The sequence below is a fragment of the Schistocerca serialis genome, chromosome 7 (genome assembly GCF_023864345.2).
Source record: "Schistocerca serialis cubense isolate TAMUIC-IGC-003099 chromosome 7, iqSchSeri2.2, whole genome shotgun sequence".
Lineage (NCBI taxonomy): Eukaryota > Metazoa > Arthropoda > Insecta > Orthoptera > Acrididae > Schistocerca > Schistocerca serialis.
In genome coordinates, this window is record NC_064644.1 from 566914958 (window position 1) to 566930398 (window position 15441).

Consider the following 15441-nt stretch of genomic DNA (forward strand, 5'->3'; position numbering starts at 1 on the left):
ATCCCATATGCTCGTACCTTAGTTAGGAGTCTGCAGTGGGGCACCGAGTCAAACGCTTTCCGGAAGTCAAGTAATATGGCATCCGTCTGATACCCTTCATCCGTGGTTCGAAAGATATCATGTGAAAAAAGCGCGAGTTGCGTTTCGCAGGAGCGATGCTTCCTAAAGCCGTGCTGATGAATGGACAGCAACTTCTCTGTCTCAAGGAAATTCATTATATTCGAACTGAGAATATGTTCGAGAATCCTGCAACAAACCGATGTTAAGGATATTGGTCTGTAATTTTGAGGATCCGTCCTTCTACCCTTCTTTTTTACAGTCGCTCTGGACTTTACGTTGGGCAAGAGATTCGCGATAAATGTAAGCTAAGTAAGGTGCCAATGCAGTACTCTTCGTGCCTCCAGAATGGCGTGTGCGGTATGCTGTGGGGAAAGGATCTTCCAGTTCCACAGTGTATGTGGACCATAACTACTACCTCATAAAAACCATTGTTCATTGCAAAACAGTTCTCATACAGTTGGTCGACGGCTGCATCACAAGTGCTGACTACAGTCAGCAGGAGGCAGTGCGTCTGCTGAGGCAGTGGAATGCTGACACAGCGTAGTAGTGGCTGGCTGCGATGGCCGCCTCGCTAACGGAGCACAGCGAGCTTCCAGTTGGATTGGCGTACTCTGTCCACAGTCCTAGCCGGCTGGCACGAGCACGCAGATGCTGTGAGTCGAACCCAGTACTCTGGAAAGCTGGCTGTGACGTCACGTGAGACATCTGACGATGGCCCCGACTCAGCTGTACCTGTTCGAAGCCCAGAAATATCAGGTCTAGGTGACGGCTCGTAGACTAGTGGCTTTGCCTACTCAACATTGCTGCTCGGTGAAGCTCTGGCTGCCCGTCTGCACATCTGCTCTGTGACTGACGTGCCGACTGCTATTAGATAGACGCACGGTGCCAGTGGAATGAGGCCACCGGCTAAGCTGATATCTTTTAGTTGCCCTCGTTGGATATGTTGTGACAGAGGATCGGTTCCCATCTTGTATCCATCTGTGCAACTCCCTTCATACTGAACTGTGCATTCATCCAGCCCACCACTGTCTTTCACTGCTGCATTCCAAACGGCTACAACAGAAGTGTCCAACTGCTAAATCATGGAGATGGCTGGCGCATAAACATCCTGTGCATGACTGCTGGGGCCTGCACAACCACCAGTACAGCTCACATCGAGCACAAAACGTAAAAAATCTCAACACAAAGTTTTGTGTTAGTAGTATATGAGCAATCCGCAACTCGTCACGAGGCAATTATCTTGTCTCCAGGGGTCACAGAAACCGAAACACGTATTATGGAACAGATTTATGTTATCTTAATGGAAATTATTAATTAAAAATGGCATGTGATGAGAGACAAATTTGCGGAATTCCTCTTGGACGCTCGTGAGCACGTGCTCCCTATGTCATCCACTTGAAAGAGGGAGACTTCATAGTGTTGCTCATGTCTGCTTCCATCTTGATTGGGGTAAAGTACTCGGCACAAGAGCCTGCGTTTAAGTGAAGGGTCAGCTGCTGTCGGAGTTTTTAGTGCTCTTAGGTCCCAAGTAGGGCACTGGATGCAGTGGTATTAGCCTTTCGTATAGAATTTTGCATACACAAAATCCTTATACGTCTCATAAGCTTCACATTGAGCATCCGATCATTTCTCACCATTTCTCCAGCGTGTCACCCCTTTTATAACCACATACCTCTAAGCTCAGCAACCACTCCCACAAAGACAACTACCTTCCTCCACCTGCTCGTAAAATCCTCGCAGTTGAGAGAGCGAATTAAGAATTTTAAAAAAAAGTTTTACTGTAAAATTACCTGATTCACAAAATCTTGGTTAATATGACACAATGAAGTTTTAAAACCTGCCCATACTGTCAGGTTGCTCGAAAGCAGCCACAATAATATAAGAAACCGTCTTGACCCTGGAAAAAGTTAAAAATTAATGAACGATAAACATCTACGACTGTAAATATAAAATTAGTGCACATTCCACACAGTTCTTTTTTTTTTTTTTTTTTTGTACCTTTCGCTGCTTCACCTACCCCTCTCCAGCAGTGCTGTAATGTATGGTACTTTTACCACACAGTGGCATTGTGAGATATTTACATATGGACACGATGAGCCTCTTTAGCTACAGAGTGGACAGTCTACACATGATGAAATGTGATAGTAAAGAAAATAAAAAAGGTAAAACGTGAAATAGTAAAAGAGCAACAGGTAGTGAGTTTCTAGAAGGAGAAGTCGACATCTGATTTGTAATGCTGAGTACACAGCCGTGAAAGCTTGTCCTGCGACATCTTAGGGCAGAGGATGAAACCAGCCGAGGGTCACAGCGAATCGCGTTAGGCAGACGTCGTGTGACGGCGTGCGGTCAGGAACGGCAGGGTCCGAAACTGCGGCTCTCTCGCGGGATGAAGCAGATGCTGGTATCACTGCCACTTACAGCTCCCGCTGTTTCAGCAATGAGCTCCTGCTCCCAAACACTTACCTCATGGCTCATACTCCTCTAATAGACCTGTCCCATATATCTTCCCACCACCACCTACTCCAGTCTGGTCACTATCCTATGGAGGCAGGGCTGCCTGTGAAATCAGTCATATGGTCTACAAGCTAAGCTGCAAACACTGTGCTGCATTCTATGTAGGCATGACAACCAACAACCTGTTTATGGACATGAATGGCCACTGACAAACTGTGGACAAGAAAGAAGTGGACCACCCTGTTGCTGAACACGCTGCTAAACATGGTGGCCTTAATTTCAGTGACTTCTTCACAGCCTTTGCCATATGGATCCTTCCCACCAACACCAGCTTTTCTGAACTGCACAGGTGGGAACTTTCCCTGCAATACATCCTACATTCCTGAAACCCTCGTGGCCTCAACCTTTGTTAGTCCCTGTTCGCACCCATCCAGCCCCTCCCCTGTTCCCATTCCAGCACTACACAGCTGTCATTCCACCACCACACCCAGTCTCTTTATTTCTCTCCTGTACTGCTACTTCCACCCCATCCCCATCTCTCCCCTGCCCTCTGTCTAACCTGCAGTACTTCACTGTCTGCCGCTCCCACTATACTATCCCTTCCCATTCCCACCCCAGCCTCCTATTTACCCCCACCCAGTCGCCACTCCCATCATGCACTGGTGCCGCTGCTTGCAGTGTGGTTTCAGTTGCCTGAGACTGCAGTCGTGTGTGTGAGTTGCGTTTGTGTGAGTGAGTGTGTGAGTGCACGTGTGTCTATTGTTGGAGAAGGCCAATGGCCAAAAGCTTTAATTGTGAAAGTCTTTTTGTTGTGCCTACCTGCGAGTCAGCATCTCTACTACATAGTTTATCTCATTTTTCACTTTAGCAAAAGAAGGTTTCTTGCTCCTAATAATATTGAAAGATAAAGTACTTAATGATCAGTGTATGACTTTGTTGCTTAAGATAATGAAGTCAAACCCCAATTTGTAACATAGAAAGACAGTTTTCAGTAAGAGAAATCTTGTTCAGATGTATTCTTCTTTGTGATATTTCTGTAACATAGATATTTTTTCAATAGGAAAACACAGACTCTCTCTTGTCGCTTTGAGTAGAGTACCTTACTTGTATTTCCAATTGTTGAGGAACTGTCCAACTGCACTCAATGAACTTTAGACTTGTTTTCCTATATAGCATGGGAACATTATAAGGTATATGGAATGTTTCATCCAGGTGAATACCTACCTGCAAATCTCGAACTAAATAATATAATTTTGTAAGCAAACAGTTATCCCTGCGCTTATTTAATGTAAAGCCACATACACCTGTCTTTTGTAATTATCTGGCATGTTATTTGTGGCTTTTGCTGGTTATTAAAATCATGAGCTCTTGAGTGAAACTCTGTTAATACTTTACATTTAACCTTCATCATAATACTGAAGAATGGCAACAAATAAAAACAGCACCACTATCAGTAGTTCGAGTAATTATTGATGAAGTACAAAGTATGTGATAATACACAGTTTTGTGTCTGTTGAAAATGAACCTTGTGTGTATATTTTTGATTAATTTTGTAATTGATGTTCATTACATTTTTAGGTACTGTAATACGTTAACACCTGTGAATTGAAAACTTCCCTGCTCTCCCAAATGGACTCTTTACACCAAAGTACTGAACTTTTACATATCAGTGGACTATTAAGCAGCAGTATCTTATTTTGATATGTATAAACAATATTTCTTTGGGAAGATATATCCAACTTCTTTGACTGATATTTGTTTGATATTTATGTGATTTATGTGATATTTACTTTATGGAGTTTCTGTCAAATTACCTGAATAGAATGAACAAAATTTGACACTGTGGAGAGTTAAAATTATTTATTGTAAATAATCTTGGACATTAATGACTGAAGACAACAGATGTAGTCTGATGTTTGTTTTCCAAATACTAACACTAAACACAGTAGTTTTGAATGTGCAAATCATACACATCAGTTTTCAACGTATGTTTCCTGTGGAGGTAGCTCTAATAATATTGAATTGAGGATTATATTCACAATATTCAATAACTGATTATGTAATTTGATGCTAATAAAGTCAATGCCCCAAGTTTCCTGGAAAAAGCTCTTTGATGATTGTAGTTAAAGAACAGACTATTATATTTCAAATCTAGCTTTCATTCTTGTTTACATCTCATGAAGACTGAACAGACACAGTTCTATAAATGTGTAACTACAGTAACTAATTGTACTTTCCTATATATGGTACTGAAGATGTTAATTATCAAAGCTATAAATGCTAGTTAAAAAAACAGCAAGTGCAAAACAAATTTTTGTTTAGTAATTTCCTACTGTTGTTTGGTCTATTGGAAGTATTTATTAGACATAATTTTCACAGCTTAGTTACAGTTTCATATTTTTGTTATTTAATTTTTTCCGAGACATCTCATTAAATGCAGATAAATGTAATACATTATTACTTGAATACATCTTATTCCCATCTCATTGCTCAGACCTGTAACATTCATTAATAGTGTACAGTCCTAGTGATCTCACAGAAGATAAATCACTTTTTCTGGGTACAGCTCACTGCAGCGAACTGGATAAAGCACTCACACTGCATGTACAGGATGAACCAGTAAGAAGCGTGTGCCAGAGTTGAACGAGTGATATGAGTATCTATACTGTAACCAGGGGTGGACAATAATTTGGCTCATGGCCCATGCCCTGTCATGAGTGCCACAGTACTCAATTACACTATCCGTTGCTTATGTAACTGCACAATACGTACTGAGAATTCTGATCCCTCTTTCCTGGTCCTCCACATTCATTTTAAAGGCTTGTGCCAACAAATCACTAGACTGACTCTTTTTCTGCAAATATCCACTGAACCTGTGAACATCCTCCATCCCACAAACAAATACCGAAGGGTAAACAGCGTCGACACCATGATTCTCCCAAAATGAGGAGAGTTGTGCCATCGAAAAACGCCACTATGCAACATTCAATGGGACGTCGCGCTGTTCCGGCTATTTCCGAGGAAGACCGACCAAAGCCGAGTGACTGCCCAGGCCTTCTACACAATCGACTGAAGAGTGTCATTCGATTATGTGTTTTTCAAAGCAGAAGTCACCATACAGTTTTTCACCTGTCGTCCAATTTTTCCGCCGATATTTTTCTATTCTTTTTTTTTCTGAGTATCTGTCTTATTTCTTTGATGACTTTCCTTGTACTATTATTAAGATAAACTTTCAGATGATAATTAAAAAATTTCCCATATTTCGTTATTTTAAATCTTTCAGTGACATCACATTAACCTCAAATACAACAATATGTAACAAATTAATAATTGAGTAACATGTATTTCCATCGCTCATTGCTCAAGGCTGTAGTATTTATTTATTATTAGTGCATAGTCTTCCTGGTCTTACAGAAAATAAACAACTTTGGCTTCGAATCACTGAGGCAAATTACATAATACACTCACGTGATATGGAAAGAATGGATAAGTAAAAGTGTGTCAGAGCTGAACAAAGGATGTGAATAGACAGGTCATTAAATTTGCTCATTTTACTTCAGGCGTTATCAACTAATTTGTAAATTTTTTCTAGCGTTGGCTCACATACTGAATTCGTTTTTCGTTCCATTTCGCTCCGTTATCAACTACACTGATACGCAGTTTTTGCTGTGGTCCAAGTTGAACTGCACTTCTGGCAGAATTCCATATAATCGACTGAAGTCTGCCATTCGGTTATACGTTGTTCGAAATAGAAATCGTCACGCACTTCTTGACATTTCGTGCCATTTTTCTACTCTTCCTTTCTGGATATATACACTATGTGATCGAAAGTATCCGGACACCCCCAAAAACATACGTTTTTCATATTAGGTGCATTGTGCTGCTACCTACTGCCAGGTACTCCATATCAGCAGCCTCAATAGTCATTAAATAGTCATTAGACATCGTGAGAGAGCAGAATGGGGCGCTCCACAGAACTCACGGACTTCGAACGTGGTCAGGTGATTGGGTGTCACTTGTGTCATACGTCTCTACCCGATATTTCTACACTCCTAAACATCCCTGTATCCACTGTTTCCGATGTGATAGTCAACTGGAAACGTGAAGGGACACGTACAGCACAAAAGCGTACAGGCTGACCTCCTCTGTCGACTGACAGAGACCGCCGACAGTTGAAGAGGGTCGTAATGTGTAATAGGCAGACATCTATCCAGACCATCACACAGGAATTCCGAACTCCATCAGGATCCACTGCAAGTACTATGACAGTTAGGTGGGTGGTGAGAAAACTTGGATTTCATGGTCGAGCAGTTGCTCATAAGCCACACATCACGCCGGTAAATGGCAAACGACACCTCGCTCGATGTAAGGAGCGTAAACACTGGCCGATTGAACAGTGGAAAAACGTTGTGTGGGGTGACGAATCACGGTACACAATGTGGCGATCCGATGGCAGGATGTGGGAATGGCGAATGTCCGGTGAATGTCATCTGCCAGCGTGTGTAGTGCCAACAGTAAAATTCGGAGGTGATGGTATTATGGTGTGATCGTGTTTTTCATCGAGGGGGCTTGCACCCCTTGTTGCTTTGCGTGGCACTATCACAGCACAGGTCTACATTGATGTTTTAAGGCACCTTCTTGCTTCCCACTGTTGAAGAGCAATTCGGGTCTGGCGATTGCATCTTTCAACACGATCGAGCACCTGTTCATAATGCACGGCCTGTGGCGAAGTGGTTACACGACAATAACATTCCTGTAATGGACTGTTCTGCATAAAGTCCTGACCTGAATCCAACAGAAGACCTTTGAGATGTTTTGAAATGCCGATTTCGTGCCAGACCTCACTGACCGACATCGATACCTCTCCTCAGCACCTGACTGAAAGCATGCCTGTGAGAGTGGAAGCTGTCATCAAGGCTAAGGGTGGGCCAACACCATATTGAATTCCAGAATTACCGATGGAGAGCGCCACTAACGTATGAGTCATTTTCAGCCAGGTGTCCGGATACTTTTGATCACATGGTGTATGTGTAATATCAGTTCATTTGAGATCTCTCCAGACACTCAATATCGCAGAAGCTGCTGGTGAAGGCACAATTGTTTTACTCTGAACTAACTCACATTGTAAATTAACTACTGAACTTCCAACAGAGTGAACTGTTGCTATATGAAACTTTCCAATAGTTTTGAGTTTTATAGATAAAAATACTTGTTTATGACATATTAGCGAATAAAACTGCACACCGATTAGTCCAAACTTCTTAAAAATATTTTCCGGAAAAGGATTCTGCCTTGAACAAACAAACTTTTCCTCTTTTTTTCTGCCAAACAGATTTCAGTGGAGTGCTGTCATCATCTGTGGATTCCATTCAATTTTCTCTCGACTAACGGGTGAAAGGTTGCGTGATAGTATATATGTGCACAGGTCGTTTTAAAAAAACTGTCACATATTCCTACAGGAGGGAGTAGTGGTCAAAAGCAAAAGCAAAGGGAAAAGTTTCTGTAGTCATATGCCCAGAAAGCAAAGCTGGTGAGATGTGAGCCAATCTGTCCTCCCATTCCCATCGGTCTGTCACGCAGAGTTAGGCACTACAGGTACAAGCATGAGGTTACCACGCATCCTGACACATCCTTTAGCCCTACTTCGCAGTGAATCACGCTCTCTTTCAAATGCCTACTGCGGCGCATGCATTCGTCACACGGTTCTGGAACGTCTGTACATTGTCGATAGGTTGAGCATTCACCAACGCCTTTATATGTCCCCATAGCCAGGAATCCAAGGGATAGTCATCTGGTGAACAGGAAGGCCATGCTTCAGGATCACCTCGACCAATCCATAGACTATGAAACGTTGTGGCGAGATACTTTCACACGATTCGGGCAAAAAGTGGAGGCTGCCGCTGTCCCGTTGTGTACGAGGATAAACCATAGTCGTTGCCTTTCCAACACCGTTGGTAATTCACTCACCGCACAGAAACCGGTGATATGCAGTATCTGTTAAGCCGATTGGTAAAGCGTATTGTCCTACGAGTCCGTCACCGTCAGCTCCTGCCCATACGTTCCCGCCTCACCTCCATGACTGCCGATGATCTGCATCTTCCTACACATTCCTATTATGGTAATTTACTGTGACATCTCTTGTGAATCATAACAATACAGTTTACTCATCAGAAGTTGCTATTCTGGCCCCTTATCACAACAGATATCGGTTTCTAGACGATAATTACAGTAAATTTTCTTCTAGTTTTCACCAATACCATCTCCTGTAAAAATATGAGACACTTTTTTAACGACCCTTATTAACCGTCATTCGAAAGAAAATTGAAAATAACGCACTAATGCTGTCGAAACCTTACTTAAGATGTATAGGTGAAACAGGAAGAAAAGTGTATTTGCTCAATGCAGAATTCTTTTCCAAAACCGTTTATTGTCCAGCAAATATGGTCACAAAAAGTGAGTTTTAACGTAATAGGTCCTTCCATAGAGTACCAGAAACAAGTTGCTACTACTCTTTTGAGTATATATTAGTATCTGTATTACGACTGATGCGTCTTTAAAGTTTACTTAATACTGATATAAACCGCGAAGTTTTAAAAATAGTCTTTCTCAATCAATAAGTTATTGGCGCAAATGTCATCTTACGCATGTGATGTATTGGTTTAGAAACTGGAAGAAAGTAGTTTTATAGCCAGAGGATGTAAACCACAATAATGGTAATGTGACTCTATTAACGCTCTGTATCTCATTTTTTTCTGAGTCCATCATCAGTATATCACATATATTAATCGATGTCTAAGTCTTTTAATCACAACAGTGCTCCTATTCCTTTGTTGGTGTACATCGATAACTTGTTGAACTGCTCATCTTTACTGGCTGAGCACTGTGAGTACACGTACATCATGTGAACTGTGTTAATCAGCAGTTCTTCGATATGATTTGCTTCGATAAGTACAGTTTTAGAACCTGAATAACCCGTTGTTTCATATTCCACTGGAAATAACATTGATTCACTTTTGATCCTACATCTTATCCTGCATAGATTTCACCACCAAAGAAATTTAAGATACTCATAAGAAAGAAAAAGCTATTCATTTCCGTTACATGTTACTTTCAATACACCTGTGCGAGGTGCCAGAGTGGAGAAGAGTTTATACGTCTTTAATTCAGACGAATCTTGCATGAGAACGAGACATGCACTAGACCCTCTCCTTGTCTACCAGCTAATTAATTATGCGCACAAAGATAACGGAAGGAAATGATGGTGGACCCTGCTAGTTGGTAAAATAAGGAGTGCACACTCACAATAATTTAATAAAAATGTAATCGACTCAAAAAAAGAGAACTTTATCGTAATGAACAACAGGAAATTGGATTCTGCCTATATCTACAAAACGGATTAAATATTACAATGAGGTTTATTATACATCAGAACATAAAGGCACATGATTATCGACACAAACAGTAGGTTAAAGGATAGAGTTGGCTCGAGAACAAGGGCTCCTACTCTCTGCGATGCGATTTCACGATAATGACTGGGGGTCCTAATGAATCAAATATTAATCTTCCGACTATATAGCAGTATCGTAATTAGTAGTGAGAGATCAAATGAGATCACATGGAGAAACAAGCAAGATGGACTTGTAGCAAAGCGAGCGCGTCTGCTGCTGAGCGATTCAGTATAAAACTGATAAGATCCTACAATGCCGGAGCCACAAAATACTGTACCAGAACTGAAATCTGCAGCACGTCGTCGGTAGGCAGCGTCCTGATGATGTAGGCGCCGACTTCTGCCGTGCATCAACTCTGTGTCAACCCCTGGCCTCGAAGGTTGTCCGAGGATTCTAAGTTCTTCCGAAAAAGAGCGACCAAGTCGCAAGACTGCAATGAAGATCAGATCCCGGAATCCCCACTCTGTCCACACAACGCAAGCGTGAAGCCAACCTTGCTCTACTCCCTACTCTCCTCGAAAACTGCGAATCAGCATTCAGTTCTGATTCCAACATTCCCCCACACTGTCTCAGAGCATCATTCGCACCAATAGCGATCGTTCCCTCCAATTTCGAGCAGGGCTTTATGACGTCACTAGCCTCAGTTTAAGTTGACCAATCATGCCTCTGCTATTCAGCTGAGGGCACTGAACTTGCCGTTTGACCGGCTACGAAAACAACCTGCCTAGACCACCGGCCATCCGGCGCCAGACAGTCGCTCCGAGCAGGGCACAGTCCACAAGTGTTCTCCGAATCAAGAGGACAATGCAGTCAGTCGGTGCCAGGAATCTTCGTTCCGGACGCGCCGGAACGGTAAACAAATAAACTGTGCCGACACTCAGACGTGTCGCAGGTCGTTTCACCCTGCATACAATAGGCGAAACTCGACCAACGTCACTCGTTCCGCCAGGCGCTTAAGCCTATTGTACGAACCCCTCAGAATTCAGGGAAGTGCAGCCCCCAACCAGAAATGCGGTGTGCCGCGTCCTCCGATGCTCGCCTCGCACAAGCCGCTCAGGGAAGCAGCCGAACATGTTTAGGAATCAAGTGAAAAGTATTTTTTGAGCTCTCAGTACAAATACTCTCATTGCAATAACCTTATTCAGTCTGTTACTACCGTGCAATGACAAAGAAAATTAAGAAAATTCGTGAAAATGAGAGGAGACATGCAAAAGAGGGCATGGAACCTCTCATCTGTGTCTGCCTCACAATGCTCCAACGAAATGTTTGTCTCTCATTTACATTTCCTCTGACATTTCGAGCGCGTTGTCACAATAACGAGAGAAATCGGTGGGAATATTTCCATACAGTTCTGTTCAAGTGTAAACAGTGGAGGAGCTATTTCATTGACATATGAGAGCAGAATTTCAGGAAATCAGACATACTTCGCAACAACAAACCAATACGTCATCATTTTTAAAGCACACGAAAAAGACGGCGCTGTTCTAGTCATCTCCCGACACATCTTCATCCTGGAAGCTCTATGACTGGAGTAGAATTGTCTTCATGCTTCACATGTCCAGCGAAGACGTGTGTGGGGACGCCCCAGACAGCTACGAGGTACCAACCTGACTATCGCCCCGCCATATGGCTGTGGGCCAAGAACGATTGTAAGTAGGCTGTGTAAAATTTTTGTGGGGAGCATGGGGGGCTATGTAAGTAGGCTCTTTAGGTTCTTATATTGGTAACGCCACCGCCACGTCGCGCTCTGTATGAAAATCACTGTCTGTGCTGTGTGCAGTCTGTGGCCGGGTGGCATTGTTGGAATTTGCTATTGTAGTGTTGGGCACTTGGCTGTTAACAGCGAGTAGCGTTGCGCAGTTGGAGGTGAGCCGCCAGCAGTGGTGGATGTGGGGAGAGAGATGGTGGAGTTTTGAGAGCAGATGATCTGGACGTGTGTCCATTAGAAAGAGTAAATTTGTATTATTGCAAATCATGAACTGATACATATATATGATGTTCTTTGAACATTATTAAGGTAAATCACATTGTTTGTTCTCTATCAAAATCTTTCATTTGCTAACTATGCCTATCAGTAGTTAGTGCCTTCAGTAGTTTGAATCTTTTATTTAGCTGGCAGTAGTGGCGCTCGCTGTATTGCAGTAGTTCGAGTAACGAAGATTTTTGTGAGGTAAGTGATTTGTGAAAGGTATAGGTTAATGTTAGTCAGGGCCGTTCTTTGTAGAGATTTTTGAAAGTCAGATTGCGTTGCGCTAAAAGTATTGTGTGTCAGTTTAGTGTTGATCAGAATAGGTAAAGAGCGACATGTCTGAGTACGTTCAGTTTTGCTCAGCTGTTTGAAAATCAAATAACATAACATGTTTATCAGCACAGTAATTCATTAATTTTTCTAAGGGGACGTTACACGGTGGCCGACATTTCATTTCATGGGAGAATCCCTTTGTCGTCTATGGCACGCACGCCTTCCGTGAAAAACCATCCCGTGCTCCCACGTCAGCAAGCTAACGTCCTCACCCGCACAGCGAGAGTTTCTACTGTTTGTTTCGGGATTTTGACGATCTAACGAGCTAGTTGGACAGAATTTGGCACGATATCTCTCAGGAGAACATCCAACAACTATATCAATCAATGTCAAGCCTAATAACTGCCTTCATAAGGACCAAAGTGGACCAGCGCGTTATTGACTTCCTGAATTTGTGAAGCTCTTTCTCTTGTGTAAATCGCCCAACAATTGTAACGATTTATTTGTCTGTAGATGTACATCACATCTACCGATTTGCGTCCCATCCTGATATATCCTTCGTGCTGCGTCGTTGTCTCCCCCCCCCCCCCCCCCTCTTTAATGTATGACTTTGCGAAGTCGCACTATGGTAGCGACCATCTCTGAATAACAGCATTATTAACAACAATTGAAAACGATTCTCATTACATTGCAAGCAACATATTTGAACATAGTGTAAAATAAAATAAGTTACAGCTTTTGAACTGCATGAAATATAGCATAATCTCAACTGAATGGGGAAGACATGAAAGAAATCTGTAAAGCAAAACTTTACTGGAATGCTTTACCGCAATCTTACAAGTCGACTCGTAATACAGTGCTGTTATTGATCAGACCCCCGTGGTGTGTCGAGCAGTGAGTAAGTGTCAGGTTATAAACATTGAAGTTCCTTGGGCAAACTCCAGACGGTCTTAGAATTTTTTTCTACAACCTGACTTCATTAGTCATCTTTTATCAATGAAAAAACTACCAAGTCGCTCTACGCTTCGGATTCCATGTGTTGGTAACATTGTAACTGAATGTTACTGTTAGATTAGCTCTGTTATTGTGCTTATGTTTATCCACGATAGCAGAAAACGTAAGTAAACGATAGCAATGCACTGAAGATGCACCCAAAACGCATTGTTCTTGGTACAATTTGTTATAATTAAATTTCAGTTAGTAACATAGCTACGATTAAAGCTTTCAACAAGTGGTAAGATTAGTAAGATCCTAGGAATAGCAATTAACTACTAAATGTTGGTTTAGCATGGTGAATAGCGTTACTGATAAGTGGAATTTTTATGTTTTGGGCGGTGGTTAACAACTCGCCAGCACGTAAATTTTTTCCCCCAACATTTGCGTTTTATTAGGTTCTGTTACTTTATTATTAGTTTAATATAAGTATATACCATAATTTTTGATGTTGTGTAAATATAAGTTCACCATTCTTTGGTTGTACGATTGGCTTGATCTACAGGACACGTTGCGCTACTTGTGTAAAGCTTTTTTCTCCTTTTTCTTTTACGCTTCCTAATTCACGTGTTGCAAAGATTCTGCTACTGGGTAGGAACAGTGATAAAGTAAGACTGCTCTTAGAGTTTTACTAAAATGTGGGAATGATGAAATAATGTTTATCTTACGTGAAGAAGTATTGCAAATTTGTATCGCACTGTTTTTAATGCAGCTTTTATAAGCCTGTGTCCTTATTGATTGACTATGATACTTTCCTTTTCGTGGACAATGGAGGAAATGTGCGTTTTAATAGAGTTAACGTGGGAATTTTACGCGCGCCCGTTTAGTAAACAGTGTGATTTACGAACTAGAAACTTCCCGCAACTGCCGCCGGAGAGCGTTGCGGTCGCGTGTACCACATTGGGACCCACGCAACGCATGCACAAGTCGCATCGTTTCTGAGCGTTCAGCAGCACGTTGAACTAAGCACGCTCAACGTTGACGTTCGACAGCACGGTCCGCGTGCCGACGGCTTTAGACTGGTGCTCGCAACACTACAGGCGGACGAGAACGAGGTGCACGTGGAAGTGGTGCGGAAGCAGAATATCATCCCAGTTAGTAAGCGCCATCTGGTGGTTGCTGCTCGTAACTGAAATATGGGTGGCTGTCTGTGTGGTGGCGTAGTACCTGTTGTGCATCCTTAAGCCTGGTACACAACACCAAGATAAACAGCAGCTCTCCCTAGATCTAGCTGGGTACGTTAATTCAAAGAGTGAAGATGTTAGAACGTACCGTCTCCAACAGCACCATGGCATATGAAGCATTACAGTATTCAAGTAAACATTAAGGTTATGTATTGTCTCTATCTCATCTGTAGTATCCATCGTTGAAAAAAATGAACATATAACCTAGTGTTACACCACACAGGGAGGAAAGGGAAGGAGTATTTGGAAATGAGAGAAAGCTGAAAAAAAGTGTAACAGAAGCCTCTCTCGCCACAGTGTAAAGTTAAATTATTTCTTAGTTAGTTTACAACTGTCGCCTAAAATATTTACAAACCATCAGAAATATCACAAAAGGGGTATCTATGGTATAGAGTATTACACAGATGTGCAGTGAGCGAAACATGGGAGTAAAGAAAGTCAAAAATTTATATGCTGAAACTAAAAAGCAATAAGAAACTAGAGAAAGACAAATTCTTTGTATTTGCAACAGTGCGTCCTCTTTGTTCTGTCTGCTAACGTCAAAATTACTTCTTTGGTGAGTTCTTCAGAAGAACAGCCTGCCCTGAAACAGCGTATCATGTTAAAGTCGGAAAATAATCACCGTTTACACCAAAATTTTCAAACTTACAACACGCCCAAGTAGCCAGTTTAAGAAATGAACTCACGACCTCTGATTGAGAGAATTCCATTTTTTATCAGTTAATAAGCAATTTGTAAAACAACACAGTGTTTAATTTTTGAATGACCGCTCAAAATCTATGCAGTTTATGTCGTTTACGGTTCTGAAAGTTCACGCTTATGACTGTGCAGCACTTCACTAGGAGTTTATACCCTCCGAAAGAAAGTCTCAGTTGTCACTAAAATAATCAGAAATTTCCGTAACCGTCATCCAGGACAAAGCACAAACTTTGCACACAGTGATCTAATTCTCCACAAAACAACCATTTCACATTCTTCAGACACACGACCCATTCTATGAAACATGGACCTCCCCTGAAGTGGGGATAAGTTAAGTGCCTTTACAATACAGATAGCAGCA